This window comes from Geotrypetes seraphini, chromosome 8 (genome assembly GCF_902459505.1).
Source record: "Geotrypetes seraphini chromosome 8, aGeoSer1.1, whole genome shotgun sequence".
In the NCBI taxonomy this organism is placed as follows: domain Eukaryota; kingdom Metazoa; phylum Chordata; class Amphibia; order Gymnophiona; family Dermophiidae; genus Geotrypetes; species Geotrypetes seraphini.
In genome coordinates, this window is record NC_047091.1 from 149103729 (window position 1) to 149124769 (window position 21041).

At 43.1% G+C, this 21041-nt stretch overlaps 1 protein-coding gene across 1 annotated transcript in view; it reads right to left on the bottom strand.

Annotated features, from left to right (window-relative positions):
• Positions 1 to 21041, bottom strand: part of TMEM132B (transmembrane protein 132B) — a 709727-nt gene that overhangs the window by 57446 nt on the left and 631240 nt on the right. The gene's annotated exons all lie outside the window — the stretch shown is intronic.

The following is a 21041-nucleotide window of genomic DNA, read 5'->3' on the forward strand; positions in this document are numbered from 1 at the left end:
ATATTCAGCATGGTTTAAGCCAACAGGAGAGGCTTCTGCCCACTTAAACCACACTAAGATGACTTGCCACACTATGTTTGCCGTCCCATGTCTTCCATGCTTTGTTTCGTCATGCATGCATGCCTTACCATTTTTGCCAAGTCATGTCATACTATAATAGACATACTCCATACTTTGTAATACTGTTTACCGTGCTGTTTTGTCAAGCTATGCTTGCCATACTATGTTTCACCATACCATGTTTTATCATATTATATTTCTACCATGCTTTGTTAACTGTGTTTTGCCATTTTGTCAGAAAATGTTTACCATGCTATCTTTTAACATTCTATGTCTGAGAGGGTGGTGCAGTGGTTACAGCTGCAGCCTCAGCACCCTGAGGTTGTAGGTTTGAACCCATGCTGCTCCGTGTGACCCTGGGCGGGTCCTTTGGTGACGGGATAATCACGCGCCAGACGCCAGCGCGCCGACAATTCGGCGCAAAACAGAAGCGCGCGAGGGAAAAAATAATTTTTAAAGAGCTCTGACGGGGGGTTTGGGGTGGCAACCCCCCACTTTATTGGTTAGTGTTCGCGCTGCTGTTACGGTGGGTGTGGGGGGTGAAACCCCCCACATTATAGAGAAAACGGAACTTTTCCCAAATAAAATCAAAAAAAGTTCCATTTTCTCTATAATAGAGGTTTCCAACCCCCCCGAACCCCCTTCCAATAGCAGCGCAAACACTAACCAATAAAGTGGGGGGGTTGCCATCCCAAACCCCCCGTCAGAGCTCTTTAAAAATTACTTTTTCCCCCGCGCGCTGGCGTCTTGCGCGCCACTGACTATGAACCGGGTCCTTTAGATACATTGCCCCAGGTACATTAGATATATTGTGAGCCCACTGGGACAGACAGGGAAAATGCTTGAGCACCTGAATAAATTCATGTAAACCATTCTGAGCTCCCCTGGGAGAACAGTATAGAAAACTGAATAAATTATAAATTGCTCTACTTTATTTCATGCTAAAGTTTCTCAGTGTAACTTTATGAGGTATATTCTGGTATACATTGTGATTACAAATTACTCTCATTATTTAATTGTACAGTACCTCTGTCTAACTCATTGCTGCACTTATTGTAATCCTTTTTGGTGACGAGTCACACACAAGCACAGAGAAGGTAAGTAGCTTACTCAAGGTCAAGTAGCTCCCTCAGGGTCAAACACACAGAGGTGAACAGATGGGATTCAAAGCAAAACCTGTAAGTAATCTGAGCCCCGGGGCAGACCCAGCAGACTGTACCGGCAGCCTCTGCTACAGCTGACATGATTTACCCTGGAGCTCCACAGGAAAGAATGCCAGTGCTGCTGCCCCCGTGGCCACCCCATTTTTAATTTCGACAGAAAGACTAGAATTTCAGCGATAACAGCTGATACCTCAGAAGAGATTGCAAACTGTTTATCTGGAAAAAGGCCAACAAACGGTGCCAGTAAGTTCTTTGCATTTCATTCTAACTGAAAGCACTGAAACCCCCTTTAATAGAAACAAGTGTTAATTAGGTGCACTATGGGTACATATGTCTGAGGTTACAAGCTACTGTGTTAAAATTTTATTTTATTTTTATTTTATGTACTAGAATGTTCAGAAAAATGGTAGGATAATGACAGTTGTTTAAAATAGCTTCATTTTTCTCTACTTTTTTTAAGGCACAACTAATGACACGTGTCATGCTTTTTTAAAGGAATAAGCACAGATAAAATTATTACAGTTCGGTAGAAATATAAAAACATCATGACAGATAAAGGCCTAATGGCTAATCCAGTCTGCCCATCTATATCATCCACTATCTCTTCCTCTCCCTAAGAGATCCCATGTGACTGTCCCATACTTTCTAGGATTCAGAGTCTGCCAGTAACACAGGCATACTAGAGGACTGTGGAGAGGAGGATGGAAAGACAACTCTGTCTCAGAGCACTGCTAAACTCGAAACCGTAATGTTCAGATGAATACATGGATGAAACAGTTTAAGCTTAAACTCAATTCAGACAAAACTAAGTTTTTTGTGGCATCTTCTAGTAAAGTTTCTTATGAATCCTCCATTAGTATAAATTCAATTTCTTATACAATCCATCTTAGATCATCACCTTACTATGAAGTCCCAGATAGATGCAGTGGTAATGTAAGAGTTATATTACTTTATGGAAGCTATGAACCATTAGAGCTTATTTTGAATTTACTGCATTTAGACTATTGGTTCAATCGCTATTACTGAGTCTTCTTGACTATTGTAATATTATTTATTTGACAATTACCAAGAAAGAACTAGCGAGACTTGTATTAATACAAACACAACTATATTAATACAAAACTAATACAATCACAATGGTATTACTACCATCCCAGTGGTTACAATGATTTACGGCTTGAAGAAATATGATCAAGTCACCCCTTTTTATTGTGAGCTGCATTGGCTGCCTACGGAGGCTCGGGTGTTGTTTAAGCCGGGGGTGTTTCTTTTATAAGGCCCTTTATGGTACAGCTCCTCTTTACTTGGTCTGCGTACTTCTGGGTGCCTCAAGCCGTGGCCACTACTACCTTTAGTGTGCCCTGGCTCAAGAAAGTTTGAGATACACTGCTTTAGCAGACTGACATCACTGTGGACAAGACACAGTCAGCATCCTTACCTCATGTCCCATCTATTCCTATCCTATCAAAGATTGTAGTTCCTCTTTCTCACTCTATTTATCTCTTTTCCCTCTCCTTTTTCTACTATAATCGGAATTAATTGTAAACCGCATGGGTACCTTGTATTTTTTGTTTTGCAGTATAGTAAAACCTTGGATTGCACATAACTTGGCGTGTGAGTGTTTTGCAAGATGAGCAAAACGTTTGATAAAATTTTAACTTGATCAAGCATTGTCTTGCGATATGAACACTCGATGCATGCCACGTCATCACAGTAGAAACTTAGAACATAGAAACATAGAAATAGACGGCAGATAAGGGCCACGGCCCATTTAGTCTGCCCACTCAAGTTTCAAGTTTATTAGGATTTGATATACCGCTTATCAAGATTATCTAAGCGGTTTTTACAATCAGGTACTCAAGCATTTTCCCTGTCTGTCCCGGTGGGCTCCCAATCTATCTAACGTACCTGGGGCTATGGAGGACTGAGTGACTTGCCCAGGGTCACAAGGAGCAGCGCGGGGTTTGAACCCACAACCCCAGGGTGCTGAGGCTGTAGATCCAACCACTGCGCCACACACTCCTCTCTAATGACCCTCCCCTACTTATCTCTGTGAAGAGATCCCACGTGACGGTCCCATTTCTTCTTAAAATCAGGCACCCTGCTCGCCTCGATCACCTGAAGTGGAAGATTATTCCAGTGATCAACCACTCTTTCGGTGAAAAAGTTTTTCCTGGTGTCGCCGTGCAATTTCCCGCCCCTGATTTTCCATGGATGTCCTCTTGTTGTCGTTGGACCTTTGAGAAGGAAGATATCTTCTTCTACCTCGATACGGCCCGTGAGATATTTGAACGTCTCGATCATGTCTCCCTCCTCTCTGCGTTCCTCGAGTGAGTATAGCCGCAATTTATCCAGCCGTTCCTCGTACGGGAGATCCTTGAGTCCCAAGACCATCCGGGTGGCCATTCGCTGGACTGACTCAAGTCTCAGCCCATCTATTGCGGTAATGAGGCCTCCAGAACATACGTGCTTTGCTTTGCTGAGCGCATCTGAACACAGCAATTAAGCATAATACAAGCACGCACAGTATACGCACACAATTTGCCCGCAGTAGAATATACCCTAGCTTAGCCCAATACATCCCGGCCTTGCTTTCACTGTTGCACAGTCCCTGAACCCCTACTTATTCTGCCAGTGCCCAATTCCATCTCATCTGGCTCAAAATGTACATAGTCCTACCCAATTCCCAGAGTTCCCAACTAATCTCAATACGCTACGGGAGTATAGTGACTGTTCTAAACGAGCGAGGTCTTGCAATACCACCTTGATATACACGATGGTGGCGGAAAATGATGAGCTCAGTCCAATACAGAATATCCAATTAGCTGACAAGTGGTGTAGCAGCGTGATGGATACAAAAGATGAATTGGACCCTACATGGCCCATGTTTCAGCATATAAAAATGCCTTCATATTTTTACAGGAGGCCTGTAAAACTATGTATCATGAAAACAAAGTCTAATAATCATGAATACAAATGAATATGTGTATGTCAGAATGGTGAAAATGAGTGTGTAAAAGAGAGAAGAAAGTGTGACACCATTGTGTGGGACAAGAAAAGAACAGAGACCATATGCCAATTGATATGAAAGAAAAACATAACACACATTGATGTGTAAAAGAATAACCATCAAAAGTAACCATTAAAGTTTCCAAGTTTATTATGTATTTGATTAATCTCTTATATCGACTTCTAAGCGATGAACAAAGGATAAAAATATTGGATTACAATAATCAAAGAGAAACAAATTATATAAATATGACTGACAAGACAAAATTAATTGATACAGAAGGAAGGGGTAGGTGCAGAAATACAATTTAAAAAATAGTAAAGAAGACATATAAGGGAAAAAACGTTAGGGAAGGGAAGAGCAATAAGCATCAGAGAATTTAGAAACCAGGGCTCAATCAAAGCACCTGATAATGTCTGGTTAGTGAACCAAATATAGTTTTATTAGTTGTCAAATACATCTTTAAAAAGAAAGCATTTTAGATTGCTCTTAAATCTATCCAAATTCAGTTCTTCTCGCAAGTGAATTGGGAGTAGATTCCATATTGGGGGGCAGTAACGGAAAAAATAGTTTGTCACTGTGTATTAATAGTTTTTAGGGAGGGAACAGTCAGGAGATGCTGATCAGTGGATCTAAGGGAAGAGTAGGGAATCAATAATCTATGAATAAAAGCAGGTGCTTTATAAAGAAGGGATTTGAAAGTCAGTAGACATAGTTTATAAGTTATACGGTGAGCACCCGGAAGCCAATGCGCTTCCTTAAGTAAAGGAGTCACATGATCAAATTTTTTAGCATTCCTTATAAGTTTAATTGAGGCGTTTTGAACAATCTGCAGGCAGCGGATTTCTGTTAAGGTAATTCCTTTGAACAATGCGTTGCAATAATCCAGTTTTGAGATCACCAGAGAATTAATTAGTATATTCAATGATATGAGATATAAGAATTTAGCAATTGACCGAATTTGACGTAATCTAAAGAAGGTAGATCTAACAATATTACTGATATGTTCATGGAAAGTGACCAGGCATGAGTACATCATTTTCCGCTACCATCGTGCATCTCAAAGTGGTATTTCTCATATGCAGATGACCAACTGATTCTCATACATAAGAACATAAGAAGTGCCACTGCTGGGTCAGACCAGTGGTCCATCATGCTCAGCAGTTCGCTCACGCGGCTGCCCTTTTGATCAAAGACCAGCACCCTAACTGAGACTAGCCCTACAAGCATACGTCCTTGTTCAGTAGGAAACCAGCCTATACAATCTTAGTCCTCAACAAATGATCTTTAGAACTGTCAATCACCAAGTCTATACTTTGTTGATTCCACTCAATCTGTAACATCTTTAATCATTGTAAACCGCATAGAACTTCATGGTCCTGCGGGTATATAAAAAAAATTGTTATTATTATTATTATTGTCTAACTTTGTCTTGAATCACTGGAGGGTGTTTTCCCCTATGACAGCCTCTGGGAGAGCATTCCAGTTTTCCATCACTCTCTGGGTGAAGAAGAACTTCCTTACGTTTGTATGGAATCTATTCCCTTTTAACTTTAAAGAGTGCCCTCTCGTTCCCCCTACCTTGGAGAGGGTGAACAACTTGTTCTTATCTATTAAGTCTATCCCCTTCAGTACCTTGAATGTTTCGATCATGTCCCTCTCAATCTCCTCGGTTCAAGGGAGAAGAGGCCCAGTTTCTCCAGTATTTCGCTGTACGGCAGTTCCTCCAACCCCTTAACCATCTTAGTCGCTCTTCTCTGGACCCTCTCAAGTAGTACCGTGTCCTTCTTCATGTACGACGACCAGTGCTGTATGCAGTACTCTAAGTGAGGATGGCCCAGTACAGCGGCATGATAACCTTCTCCGATCTGTTCGTGATCCCCTTCTTTATCATTCCTAGCATTCTGTTCGAACTTTTCGCCGCTGCCGCACATTGCGTAGACAGCTTCTTCGACTTGTTGATCAGAACTCCCAAGTCCCTTTCCTGGGAGGTCTCTCCAAGTACGACCCCGACATCCTGTACTCGTGCTTGAGATTTTTGTTACCGACATGCATCACTTTACACATATCCACGTTGAACCTCATCTGCCATGTCGATGCCCATTCCTTGACCCTTATTATGTCTTCGCAATCCCCCTGCGTCTTCATTATTCTGAATAACTTCGTGTGGTCTGCAAATTTAATCACCTCGCTCGACGTACCTATGTCCAGATCGTTTATAAAGATGTTGAAGAGTACGGGTCCAAGCACCGAGCCCTGCTGCACCCCACTGGTGACACTCTTCCAGTACGAGTATTATCCATTTACCCCCACTCTCTGTTTCCTATGCTCCAACCAGTTTTTAATCCACATGAGTATTTCACCCTCGATTCCATGGCTCGCAATTTTCCGAAGTAGTCGTTCATGCGGAACCTTGTCGAACGCCTTCTGAAAATCCAGATATACAATGTCGACCAGGTCGCCCTTGTCTATCTGCCTGTTTACTCCCTCGAAGAAGTGTAGCAAGTTTGCCAAACAAGATCTGCCTTTGCTGAAATCGTGCTGGCTGGTCCTCATCAGACCATGTCCGTCAAGGTGATCAATGATGCAGTCCTTTATCAGCACCTCTACCATCTTTCCCGGTACCGAGGTCAGACTCACCAGTCTGTAGTTTCCCAGGTCTCCCCTCAAACCTTTTTTGAAGATCGGTGTAACATTTGCCACCTTCCAGTCCTCCAGAATCTTTCCTGTTTTGAGTGACAGATTGGCTATTAGTTGAAGCAGTTCAGCAATGGTCCCTTTCAGTTCCTTGATGACCCTCGGATGGATGCCGTCCGGTCCCGGGGATTTATCGCTCTGCCTGTATACCTCTTCTAGACTGACCGTAAACTCTGTCAGTTTCCCGTTTTCGCTTCCAGCAAATAGCCTGATGGGTTCCGGTATGCTGTGTATATCCTCTTTGGTAAATACAGACGCAAAAAATGTGTTCAGTCTATCAGCGATTGCTTTGTCCTCCTTTAGTGCTCCCTTTATTCCTTGGTCATCCAACGGTCCCATCGCTTCCTTCGTGGGTCGTTTCCCTTTAATATATCAAAAGAACGGCTTGAAGTTTTTCACCTTCTTCGCTATTTTTTCCTCCTAGTCTCTTTTTGCCACTTTTACCACCTTACGGCACCTGCATTGATCTTGTTTGTGCTTATTCCAGTTTTCATCCGTTTTTGATCTTTTCCATTCATTAAATGAGTTTTTTTTGTCTTTGATCGCTTCCTTAACCTCTACAGTGAGCCACGCCGGTTCTTTATTCTTTTTCCTCTTTGATCCCTTGTTGATACGTGGTATATATAGATTTTGCGTCTCGGTGACCGTATCCTTAAAAAGAGACCAAACTTGCTCCAGCGTCTTTATAGTGTTTATCCTTTTCTTAATTTTCTTCCCCACCATGTGTGTCTCATCCCTTCGTAATTTCCTTTTCGGAAGTTTAGGGCCGTGGCCGTCGTTCTGGACCGATGTTTCGCCCCTATTTCCAGGTTGAAGCATATATATTTGGGACCTTGTCACTATTTCCAGCTGTTATTGTTTTTATGAACTCATTTTTATGATTTTTTTAAATGTTATTAATAAACCTGGAAGTGTCCAGTTCATCTACTCCATTTTGCCAATTTTTACCTCAAAATGGAGCAAAAGCTTTTTTTGGCATTTATATCCCATTGAAATAATATGCCAAAATAGCGTCAGCCAACGTCTAGCCCCAGCAGGGCAGGAACGACTGGGGATTGCCTCACCTAAGCCTATGGTTAGGATAAGATTCTGGGGACTGGGATGAGGGGGGCGGGAGGATGGTTAAAGTGTGCTACTGAAAACGCACACTATAAATTCATTTATTTATTTTAAAATTTTCTAATCCGCTTTAGAACCTAAGTGGATTACAGCATGCATAACTTATCACAACAACAACACATGACAAACTTCCACAAATCTTCAGTAAAAATAAAACCTTTAAAAATGTTGGCAAAGATACAAAAAAAAAAAAGAAAAAGGCGTACATCCCTAAAAACTACTATCACGGTTCTGTTAAAAAAAAAAAAGGGGTGGGGGTGGGGGTTATTTATCAGCTGCCTCTATAGTCAATATCAATGTACATCTTTTTGATATTTGGTAAGGACTGGGTGACTTGTAAATGAATGAAATAATCAAACAAACATTTGAAATTTCTTTCCTCCGTCTCCAAATAGCTCTATTAGAAAAGTCATGTTTTATGCAGCCCAAGGATGTCTCTATTGATTTAACTTGAAAGTGGACCTTCTGCAATCATAGTAAGATGTTCCCTGCCATTGTTCTTGTCTTTAGCCCTCTCAGTACTATAGATTGGTACAGGTCACCAATTTTTCAATGAAATCCTGTTCGGCGCACAGTACGACTCTAGTCCTATTGATTCAGCATAAAGGAAAAGCTGAGTGGATTCGGTGATGCTTATTTTTTTCCAGAGCCTGTCTCTGCCTGGTTTCTTGGCTAACATGTTGCATCTCCAGCCGTGCTGTGAAGGAGGGATATTTAGCAGAATATGTTCTTTTGATATGAAAAATACAAAACAGAGACCTGCACAGCAAAACTTCACAGGCCATTTGAAGTTAAAGCATTTGTCTTTTGCCCGCTTATTGGTTTAAAACTAGGGGAGGGGAAGGGGGTAGTTAATAAATGATATATGTCTCTTTCCATTTCACGCATAAAAGTCAAGTTGTTGCTACTAAAGGATCATAAGAACACTGCCATCACTGGATCAGACCCTGGGTCCATCAAGTCCAGTGATCCGCTCACGTGGAGGCCCAGCCAGGTGTAACCTGGCGAAAAACTTAGTCACCCGTAACCCTCTATGCGCCTTTCGAGGAGATGTGCATCTAACGTGCCCTTAAATCCTAGAACGGTGGGTTCCGCAGCAATCTTCACCAGGAGAGCGTTCCAGGTGTCTACCACTCGCTGTGTGAAGCAGAACTTCCTGGCATTTGTCCTGGGCTTGTCCCCCCTCAGCTTCAGTCCATGACCTCTTGTCCTAGTCACATTTGACATCACAAATAACTTTTTGTCCTGCTCTATCTTATCGATTCCTTTTATTATTTTAAAAGTCTCAATCATATCCCTTCGCAGTCTCCTCTTCTCAAGGGAGAACAGTCCCAGTTTTCTAAGCCGTTCTTCAAGTTCTCCAAACCTTTTACCAGCTTCGTTGCGCGCTTCTGCACCCTCTCAAGCAGTTTTATATCCTTTTACGAAACTGTAGTAAGGGCTAGCGCATGTTTTCTGCAGCTTCAAAGGACTTACTCCGGGTTGCGCTCAGGCAATTCTGCAATAAGTTTGAGATCTGCGTGCGCTGAAAATATTTTGATTTATTCTGGGGTGTGATGGGGGCGGAGATTCAGCACTTCTGTGCAGATCAAAACCACAAGTTTTCCCAAAAATCACAATTGGTGAAAAACAAACAACAAAGAGCAAAAATGATCTGAACCAATGAGGAATCATAGCAACTGCCCAACAGAGCTACGTTTCGATCCTTCTTCAGGGGCAGAAATGGATCCACACTTTTCATCCATACAAAAATGGCGTCTCTGAATAGCACGCTCCAAAAGTTCACAATGAAGGCTGCTTCACAAATTTCCTGAAAACAGCGCTGGTGTTTATAATGAACTTGACAATGGCATCTGTTCAACATTACCCCTCTCCTAAGTCACTCCACTGGCTTCATATCTACTTCTGCATACAATTCAAACTCATCTTATTGACTTACAAAGTACGTTCACTCTGCAGCTCCTCAGTATCTCTCCTCTCTTATCTATCCGTATACTCCTCCCCAGAAACTCCATTCAGCGGGCAAGTCTCTCAACTGTACCCTTCTCCTCTATTGCCAACTCCAGACTCCGTCCCTTCTACCTTGCTGCACCGTATGCCTAGAACAGAGTGCCTGAGTCAGTACGCAAGCTCCGTCTCTGGCAGTGTTCAAATCCAGGCTAAAAGCCCACTTTTTTTAACGCCATTTTTAATTCCTAACTCCAACACGCTTGTAAAGAAGCAATGTCTGTTTTGCCACTCCCTCTGAAATTCCCTACCCTCAATTGTTCTGTTGTTTGATTAGATTGTAAGCTCTGTCGAGCAGGGATTGGCTTTTATATGGTTATTCTAATGTAAAGCACTATGTGCATCGGGCAGCGCTATAGAAATGATAAGTAGTAGTAATTGGGAATTCTGCCCATATTTATGCATGAACGGGTATGTAACATGGATTCTTAGTTATAGAATTGCCCTTCATGACAGCCATTTTGAGAGCAAGTTGAACATGTAGAACAGAGTGTAGGTTTTCATAACGCATGACACCTGCTTTCATTCATCTATAAGTGATCTGGGGGTGGAGCATAGGCGGAGTGGGGGTAGGTTGAAAATGTATCAGTGCTTCATATAACATACAAGAATATGCACGCATTCCTTTCAGTATACACATCCACAAAGTTAATTGAGCCTCAGAACAGGTGTAGTAGTTTTGTAGGGGATATTTTGGGAAGGCAAAGAGGCACTGGGGATGGGCAGCAAGAAGATTTTTGTTTCATATAATTTCCCATGTCATTTCTGGCAATGTTCATTTTAATTGTATTCTTTGGCCATTTTTTTTCATCATAGGACAAAGTCGTTGAGTATTGTAACAGGGAAGCCCCTGTCCCAGCCAAAAGAACTACAAGCATGCACCCTGCCCTGGTCCCGGGAAAACCTGGCACGGAGCTGGGACAGCCGGCACAGCCAGGAAGGGAAGAGAAAAGACAGGTGATAGCACAGCCCAAGAGTCAGAGGGGGAGGGCATTAGAACTTAATTTTTTCCTGGCTGTGAAACCAAAGCCCAACCCAGGAGGGGTTGGGGCTAGCCCTAAGGGAGTGCAGGTCAAAAAGCCTCCAATACAGACTAGCAGGAGGCAACTAGGAGGCTCAGGTGTAGCTAATCCTAATCAACCTTTTGCCAGGAAGGAGTGCAGCTACCCTGGTGTGCCTGGGCCCCAGCCTAGAACCTTGTCCCGGAGGCAGCCCAGCAGGAGGGAGATTGAGAACCCTGGGAGGTATCTCGCTTGGCCAGACAAACCCCGGGTGGATGATCCAGGAGATGTGCACGGAAGAGGCCAGGTTAGCAAGGAGCTAATCCACAGGCAAGGAGGGGGCTGGGAGGAACCGCCTGAAGATACCGGGTGGAGAAACAGCCGGTACTATGGGGCTCAGGACTGGGAAATGAACAGTCTTGCTGGAGAGAGTGAACCTGGGGAATATATGGAAATAGGAGAGAGTGAGATATAGTGGGCCCTGCAAACTCTCTCAGAAATCCAGTCCAGGTTAATCAAAAAAAAAATCCTGAACACAAGCAGGCTTTGAGGCAGGTGAGAGGCAGTCCTGTCCAATTCTGAAAAGTCACTAGGAGAAACTTTAAGTTGCCTTGAAGTCACTATAAGAAACTTTAAGTTGCCTTACCTCCTGAGGACCTGTAAAAGGAAGGTAATTGATTTTTGGTTTTTCTATGGGGACAATTATCAGTGACTGAAGCATATGAGCTTGGAAGCCAAACCCTTTTTGTTTCTGTTTGGGAAGTTGGTGAATTAACGTGCTTGGTTTTTATTGGACCTGGAAGATCCAGGCAGGTCCCAAGGACTTGAGCATATACTTGGCTCTGGGGTAGGGTGCAAAAGCAATTACAGGTTCTCAGTTGGTTTTTTTTACATTACATTACATTACATTAGTGATTTCTATTCCGCCTGTGCCTTGCGGTTCTAGGCGGATTACAAATTATAAGAGATCTGGACAATACCGAGAGAATTGCAGAACAAAGATTATCCAGAGAAATTACATAACAGGTTATCTAGAGAAATTACTTAATAGTTTATCTAGAGATATTGCATAACCATGATTCATGTACTTTACATGGTGTGGTAGAGGATTCAATTATAAGAATTACATTTAAGAGAATCAAGTGATAACAGGATATAGTGGAGAATATCAGTATATGCGGGTTACAGACGTGAAGTTACCTAACAATGACGTAAGAAGTTTGTTGGATAGTGAGGTAAATGCTTATTTAGGAATCTGAGTATTTTTGGAGGGAAAGGTTCTAGGAGTTGACTAATGTGATATTCAGGAGAGGGAGCTTGTGCGAAAGGGGAGGAGACTAGTTAGTAAGGACGTGTTTTTTGAATAGAAATGTTTTGATTTCTTTTCGAAACACTTTGATGTCTGTTGTGTTGGTCATTAGTTTGGTGATGGTGGGGGTCAATTTTTTTTGCTTTTGAAAACTTTAATAAACCCACATCCAGTTCCTTGACAATCCGTCATCCGGGGTTTTCATTCATCCAACCACATAAAAGGCGCTACAATAAATCTGCCTATGGTCCGAGCCTAGCCTCCCACCTACTCGGGGACGGGCCCGGCCACAGTATGCACTCTTTGGAAAGAGGACTTATTATGTGGAAAGAGGGCACGTTCTTTCTGTAAAGTTTGCATGTGTGCAACAGGGGCCTGATTCTATAAATGGCACCTAAAACGGGCGTTCAGCGGTGTGGTGCTTATGCGTGATTCTATAAAAGTTAGACGCACTTTATAGAACTGCACCCAACAGTACCTAAAGTGGTCTTAGGCATCCTAACCTTAAGCATACCATATTTATGCCAGGGTTTTCTTCGCCTAAATACCGGCGCCTAAATCCAAAAGAGGTGCCTACATATAAAACATGCCCACAATCTGCCCCCTAACCATGCTTACTTTCTGGAAGGCGCCCAACTGAAAGTGGTAGGCACCTACCATCCAATTAACTGCAATTAACATCAATTACAATTTGTTAATTGCCAATTATCAGTGCCGATTAAACTTTTTAAATAATTAGGTTAGGCATGCCAATCAAGGCACCTAAATTTAGGTGTCATTTACAGAATCAGGGCCTAGGTGCCCACTTTACAAACAGTGCCCACTATAATTTGCAAGTGATAAAACATTAATTTTAATGTTTTTCTCTGCTTGGTTTCTTTTGATAACGACATGCAACAATATAGGATTTTTTTGCTGACATTTTCCATATCGTTGTAAATGAATGCCCATCCTAATAGGTATCCTCGTCACAGAATTCCCCCATAAATGTACTGCATAAGTACAAGGGGCCGCTGAACAATTCTGAGCCCAACCAAGAAGAGAATGATGCGGAGCCATGAAACTTCGAAGTAATTTCACACTTTTCATTTCAATGAGGCAAATATATCTAGTAAATGGGCACAAGTATAGGGAAACCAAGCCATTGTGACATCACTGATGAAGTTGGCTCTTAAGCATTGGTGGAATGAGGCATTATGACATCACAATACAAGGGGCTGCTGAAATGTTTTCAATCCAACCAAGAAGAGAATGATGCAGAGCCATGAAACTTAGTTATTCCACACTTTTCGTTTCAATGAGGCAAATATATCTAGTAAATGGGCACAAGTATAGGGAAACCAAGCCATTGTGACATTACTGATGAAGTTGGCTCTTAGGCATTGGTGGAATGAGGCATTATGACATCACAATAGGAAGGACTGCTGAAAAGTTCTCGGCCCATCCAAAGAAGAGAATGATGTGGAGCCATAAAACTTACAAGTTATTCCACATTTTTCTTGATGCCTAGAAATGTTGATAAGAGCAGAATATAATTTATATATATATATATATATATAAATCATTGAAACGAAAGTGTCAAGAAATGTGTGGAATAACTTATAAGTTTCATGGCTCCACATCATTCTCGTCTTGGTTGGGCTCAGAGCTTTTCAGCGACCCCTCGTATTATCCAACTAGTTCTGAAAGAAAACAAGAAAACATTTAAAAACCAATTAAATAAACCTGCCACCCCAAAATAACATTAGAAAAAAATGAAGGCATGCATACTTCAACTCAAAAGTTTTCCAGCTTCAAAGAACTTCTTTATTTCTAGAATTTTATCTGCAGTATTTTGAGTCATTCAGAGTTTTTTTTTTTACCAGCAAGATCAGTGCTACTACATGAAAATATCAATAATGGCATAAGGTATTTAAACAAATTCTATTTGTTAAATCGGGACGTGAATCAGAAGGTCTAAACAATATGCTAGCAGATGGACAGCCTACTGCTAATAGGGTTTGCATAGTTGTATTCAGCAGAGAAAGAGCGGCCAGAACCCAGAGCTTTATAAATACATGACTTAAATCCTGCAAAATAAAGTCAAAAGAATTTTTTCAAAATTCATTATTTTATTAAAGGTGAAGTAATTTGGTCTAGGCTTGTGTGTTAAGGGATATCCTTTAAGGAGCCAGCTATGGCCCTTCTGTTACATGCAAAATTAACTTTGTACTAAGTCTCATGTAAGGTGAGATAAATAAATGAACAAACAAAATGGAACACTATGGAGTCGCACATTTAATAAAGCATGAAACAGTCCAAATAATAAGAAGTTGCTCTCTGGGAGAACAGCCATACCGGGTCAATATTCATAAGAATAGCCATCTAGCCCAGTATTCTGTTTCCATAGCAGCCAATCCAGGTCATAAGTACTTGGCAAAAACCCAAATAGTAGCAACATTCCAAATTCCCAACAAGATTCCAGAATGCCAAAGAGTGGTAACATTCCATGCTACCGATCCAGGGCAAGCAGTGGCTTCCCCATGTCTTGCTCAATAACAGCCTAAGGACTTTTCCTCCAGGAAATTGCCCAAACCTTTCTTAAAACCAGCTATCCATGTTCCAGAGCTTAACTATTCTCTGTATGAATAAAATATTTCCTCCTATTGGTTTTAAAAGTATTTCCCTGTAACTTCATCAAGTGTCCCCTAGTCTTTGTCATTTTTGATGGAGTGAAAAATTGATCCACTTTTACCAGTGGCGTACCAAGGGGGGGAGGCGGGGAGGCAGTCCATCCTGGGTGCAGCCTTAGGGGGGGTGCACAGCCGGACAGGTCCGGAAAATTCCTGGGCTGCGACAGCACTCAGCGGCATCGGCGCCCCCCCCTCCGCGACAGCACTCAGCGGCATCGGCGCCCCCCCTGCCCTGTGACAGCACTCAAGTTCGGCCTCCTTCTTGTGGCATCAGCAGAACTTCAGATTGGCAACAGGTGCTCAGTCAAAAGCTTCCCCTGACTCAGCTTTCTGTTTCCGCCCAGGCAGTTCAGTCAGGGGAAGCTTTTGACTGAGCACTTGTTGCCGATCTGAAGTTCTGCTGATGCCGGGAGAAGGAGGCCGAACTTGAGTGCTGTCGCGGGGCAGGGGGGGTGCCAATGCCGCTCAGTGCCGTCGCGGGGGGGGGGGGCCTTGCCGATCTTGTTGCCAAAATCGGAACGGTGAGGGAGAAAGATGGGCCTGTGGTGGATGGAGAGATTGAGAGAAGGGGACAGATGATGGAAGTGGGGGAAAGAGAGAGAAGGGACAGATGATGGAAGTGGAGAGAAGGGGGAGAGAGAAGAGGGCAGATGATGGAAGTGAGGAGAAGGGGAAGATGATGGAAGTGGGGAGAGAGAAGAGGGCAGATGATGGAAGGAGGGGGGGGAAGAGAGAGAAGGGGCAGATGATGGAAGTGGAGAGAAGGGGGAGAGAGAAGAGGGCAGATGATGGAAGTAGGGGAAAGAGAGAGAAGGGGCAGATGATGGAAGTGGGGAGAAGGGACAGATGATGGAAGTGGGGATAGAGAAGAGGGCAGATGATGGAAGGAGGAGAGAAAGAGAGAGATGGGGCAGATGATGGAAGTGGAGAGAAGAGAGCAGATGATGGAAGTGGGGGGAAAGAGAGAAGGGGCAGATGATGGAAGTGGAGAGAAGGGGAGAGAGAAGAGGGCAGATGATGGAAGTGGGGGGGAAAGAGAGAGAAGGGGCAGATGATGGAAGTGGAGAGAAGGGGCAGATGATGGAAGTGGGGAGAAGGGGCAGATGATGGAAGTGGGGAGCGAGAAGAGTGCAGATGATGGAATTGGGGGAAAGAGAGAAGGGGCAGATGATGGAAGTGGGGAGCGAGAAGAGTGCAGATGATGGAATTGGGGGAAAGAGAGAAGGGGCAGATGATGGAAGTGGGGAGAAGGGAGGGGAGAGAGAGAAGAGGGCAGAGGATGGAAGGAGGGGATATATAAAAGGAGGGCACATGATGGGGGAAAAGGATTGAGTTAGGGAAATACTGGAGGGGGTGAGGGAAAGAGGTGGCGAGCTGTAGGTAGACAGTAAAAAAGGAAATTGGTGAGAGGGTAGTAAGAACGTAATCTAGATGGATGCAGAAAATAAATTGAAAAGGAAAATGAGGGAAGAAAGGGATTGCAGAAGAGAGGTGTGGGAGAGGGAAGGAGAGGAGAGAGATGCCAGACCAATGGGGGTGAAAGGAGAGATGGAAGGGGGAGGCGTACAGTTTCTGGAAGGGGCATAGGAGAGAAGATGCCATATAGGGGCAGAGAGATGGCAGACAGTGGATGGAAGGAAGAAAGTAACAAGAAGATGAGGAAAGCAGAAACCAGAGAAGACAAAGTAGAACAAAAAATTTCTATTTATTTGTTGCTTTAGGAGACATGTGTCACTGTTTCTGTGGTGTTGTATTGTATGCAGAGTCCAGCTTCTTGCTGGTTCAATTTAACCTTTGTCTATGTATTTCTATTTTATCCCCCCTTTTACAAAACTGTGGAGCGTTTTTTAGCGCCAGCCGTGGTGGTAGCAGCTCTGATGCTCAGAATTCTATGAGTGTCAGAGCTGTTACCACCGTGGCTAAAATCCACACTATAGTTTTGTAAAAGGGGGAGGGGTTAGTTTGTGATTACATATTCCATACTAGGCGAAGGTAATTTCTGTGTTCTCGAAAGACATGGTTTTCTGTTAGGATTGATGGTGTAGGATTGATCTGTACTAGTCTGGCTTTAGTTTTACAATGGGTGTATTGATGTTGTACTGCTAACTGCATATGTAAGATGCTGCCTTTTCCTAGGTACTCATGTGTGACATGTGGCTTGTTACTAAAAATCATGTTTTTCGTACAGATGGGAGGGGGTGCCAAAAAATGATGGGCCCCGGGTGTCACATATGCTAGGTACGCCACTGCCTTTTACCAGTCATGTTAACACAAAATTGCAACATAGGAATTAGCTATTTATTTAAAGTAGCAAGCACCCCTTGGCCAACAGATGTTTTCTATTTATCTATTAATTCATTCAATTTTCTATACCATTCTCCCAGGGGAGCTCAGAACGGTTTACATGAATTTATTCAGGTACTCAAGCATGTTTCCCTGTCTGCCCGGTGACGAGACAATCGCACGCCAGACACCAGCACGTTGACAATTCGGCGCAAGACACAAGTGCGCCGTGGAAAAACTTAGTTTTAAAGAGCTCCGACGGGGGGTGTTGGGGGGAACCTCCCCACTTTACTGCATACTGTTCGCGCTGCCATTGGGGGGTATAGAGAAAACGGAACTCTTCCCCCCAAAAATCGTACAAAGTTCCATTTTCTCTATAATGGAGGGTTCCAACCCCCCCAAACCCTCCCCCCAACAGCAGCGCGAACACTATGCAGTAAAGTAGGGGGGGGGGTTTCCCCATTCACACCCTGCTTCGGAGCTCTTTAAAACTAAGTTTTCCCGTGGCACGCTGGTGTCTTGCGCTGAATTGTCTGCCCTCCATTGTCTGCACGCTGGTGTCTCGTGCGCAACTGACTATGAACCGTCTGCCCCAGTGGGCTCACAAACTATCTAATGTACCTGGGGCAATGGTGGGATTAAGTGACTTGCCCAGGGTCACAGGGAACAGCACAGGGTTTGAATGTACAGCCTCAGGGTGCTGAAGTCGTAGCTCTAACCACTACACCCCACTTTCTCTTCTTTCCATTGCAAACAACAAGGGGTGTGTAGAGCTGCGGTAAAATCAAGAGCTCCTTTTACTAAGCTGCGGTAGCGTTTTTAGCGCGCGCTAACCCCTGCGCTATGCAGCCAAACTAACGCTAACTCTATGGAGGCATTAGCGTCTAGCACGCGTGGCATTGTAGCAGGCGCTAAAACCGCTAGTGCAGCTTAGTAAAAGGAGCTCTTGATTTTACCGCAGCTCTACACACCACTTCTTTAATGCTCCTGTTCTTGTGGAACTAAATCGGGGTTGTTAACAACTGAAAATAGATCTGATATCAAAGGCTAGAGAGATATATTGAGGTTATGGAGGAGACGAAGTTTAGCTGTCACACGAGCTCTAAACAGCTCCTAAGTCCCCCACCCACCTCCTCCCAGTGCTTTAGTTAAATCTTCTTACTGAGTTATATAGTAAAGAACTCATGCAAGAAGGCTTCCCAAGACCTCAGCGATACCACTCAGGGCTCGAATACTTTCATGGCCCTAGAGCTTAACGTATCTAATCGTCACTGGTCCAAATTTTTTTTATAATTTTTATACTTATTTTAAGTTTATTTTAGAGGTAACTTCCCCCCATATTAATCATTATTTTAAACTTTAAACATTTCTCATGCGTTAAAAAATATATAAAGCACTTAGCTTTATCGTTTTAGAATGCTTGGTCAGGGACCGCCCCTGACCAATCAATCTAAAACGATAAAGATAAGGGGCTCATAATCGAAACAGAAAAACGTCTAAAAACCAGCCTAAATCGGCACTTGGACGATCAGTAACAAAATACGTCCAAGGGCCAATAACCGAATCGGGTTTTGGACGTATTTAAAAATGACTTAGGCCTTCACAGTGCTGCTGAACCACCAGAGGTATAAGGGGCGTTTTAGGAGGAGTGGTGAGGGCGGGTTTTGGGCTCCCTCATTTCCTAGACTTAGTCGTACTGCATTTATAACCGAAAGTTTTACAACACTGCCTAGACGGAACTTGGATGTTGTGATTTAGGCCATCTAAATCCAGGTCTAAGTCCACTGAAGGTATCCAAAGTGACCAGAAAACCACTGCTACTGCAGACACAAAATACAGACCCCCACACACTGCACCAGTGATCACTGACCGCCCCCCCCCCCCCCCCCCAATAAAAATTGTAATAACAACTTTACATATCTGCCTCCAGAACATCAGCACCTGACAGCCTGGCATAGGAAAGCCTAGTAGAGCTGCACAGAGGTGGCTTAAGTGGTGTTGGGGGTGGGTTAGTGAACCATGGAGAGGAGGACCCAGGCCCATAAGCCACTCTAATCACTGCATTCATGGTGAAAAATGTGCACCCCCCCCCCAAACAAAACCCCTTACCCTTTTGTACTGCCATATAAGTGGCTCCTGCAGCCATAAAGGCTATTGGGGTGGTAGATAAGTGGGTCTAGTAGGTCTGGGGGTGTTTTGGGGGGCTCACCATGACCTATAAGGGAGCTGTAGTTGATGTTTCTGTGGCACCCTTTTTGTGAAGTTCCTGTAAGGTACCCCACTACTCTGGTGCCATGTCTGGGTGTTTAGTCCATCACATTTCTGGCCCCTCCCATGCCCAAAAGGTCTTTTTCTAGGCGTTTGTGACTTGGATTAATTTTTGGACAAAAATGGGATATAAAGATGGACAACTTAGGAGTCTGGGTGATCAGCCAGCTGGACATACAGTTGGATGATTTTCAGAAAAAAAAAATGCTGGACATATTTTTCAAAAATGGACCTTTTCTTGTGTCCGATTTTGGGCAACTTGCGACTTAGGCCAAAACGGACATAGACGTTTCTTTTGACTATGCCCCTCCAGGTGCTTTATATATATATTTAAATATATGTGAAATGTTTAAAGTTTAAAATTATGATTAATATGGGGAGAAGTTACCTCTAAAATAAATTAAAAATAAGTAGAAAAATAAAAAAAATAAAAATTGGACCAGTGACGATTAAATACGTTAAGCTCTAGGGCCATGAGAGTATTCGAGCCCTGAGTGGTATCGCTGAGATCCTGGGAAGCCTTCTTGTATGAGTTTCTTTACTATATGACTCAGTAAAAATATTGAAGAGCTCTTAAGACTTATTGCCTGATTGATAGTAAAGTTAGTTAAATCTTCAGCAGCCGCAGCGCAGCGTCCATGAACAGGCCTGCCTCCGGAAATAGATTGAAGGGTTCTACTGCTGTCTGACATTGCACAGCAGCTGCCTGAAGATTTAAGCAACACCACCGGGAGAAAGGTGGATGGGAGGGCCAAAACAAAAAAAGCAACCAAGAATTTTGGCCCTTGTGGCCTCCCCCGTTCCGATACCTATGTTACAGTATATGTGGTAAAAATTAATCAATTCCTTAGTAACATCTTTTGCAAACAAAACACCAGTGTGATCAGCACCTGAAGCTGACTTATGTGCTTATGAATTTTGATCTCCTAATTAACAGTTAAATAACCTGTGAATTATTTCAGTTAAAACCTCTAGTTCATCAGCTAACATGCCTGGAAGCAGCTTATAGCAATGTCTTTTCTACCCTTTACGAGTTAGAAGAGATACTTAATTTTCTATTGTTTACAGTTCAGCATTGCAAAATGACTGCTAATGATATTTGCTCAAAATCTAATTTCAATGCATGATTGTCTGCAGTTAGCAAAATGATGTTTTAATTGTTACTGTGTCCTTCTCCTAGTCTTACAGATGAATGCTTCACTGCATTAGGTATCACAGCTTAGCCAATGTTCATTAATTAACCAGTACAGTCACAAAGAGCACCCTGCCTGGAAGCAGAAGGTTCTCGTCTCCAGCTGAATGTGGTTTCTATCCCCGATATTGTTCAAATATCCTAAATAATCCCACATGTTTACCTGAACTGACTGTAATGTATATTTTCAGAGAGGATCATCAATTATGCACATTGGGAAGAATAACCTGAATCACAGTTACCGGATGCTAGGGGTCCAC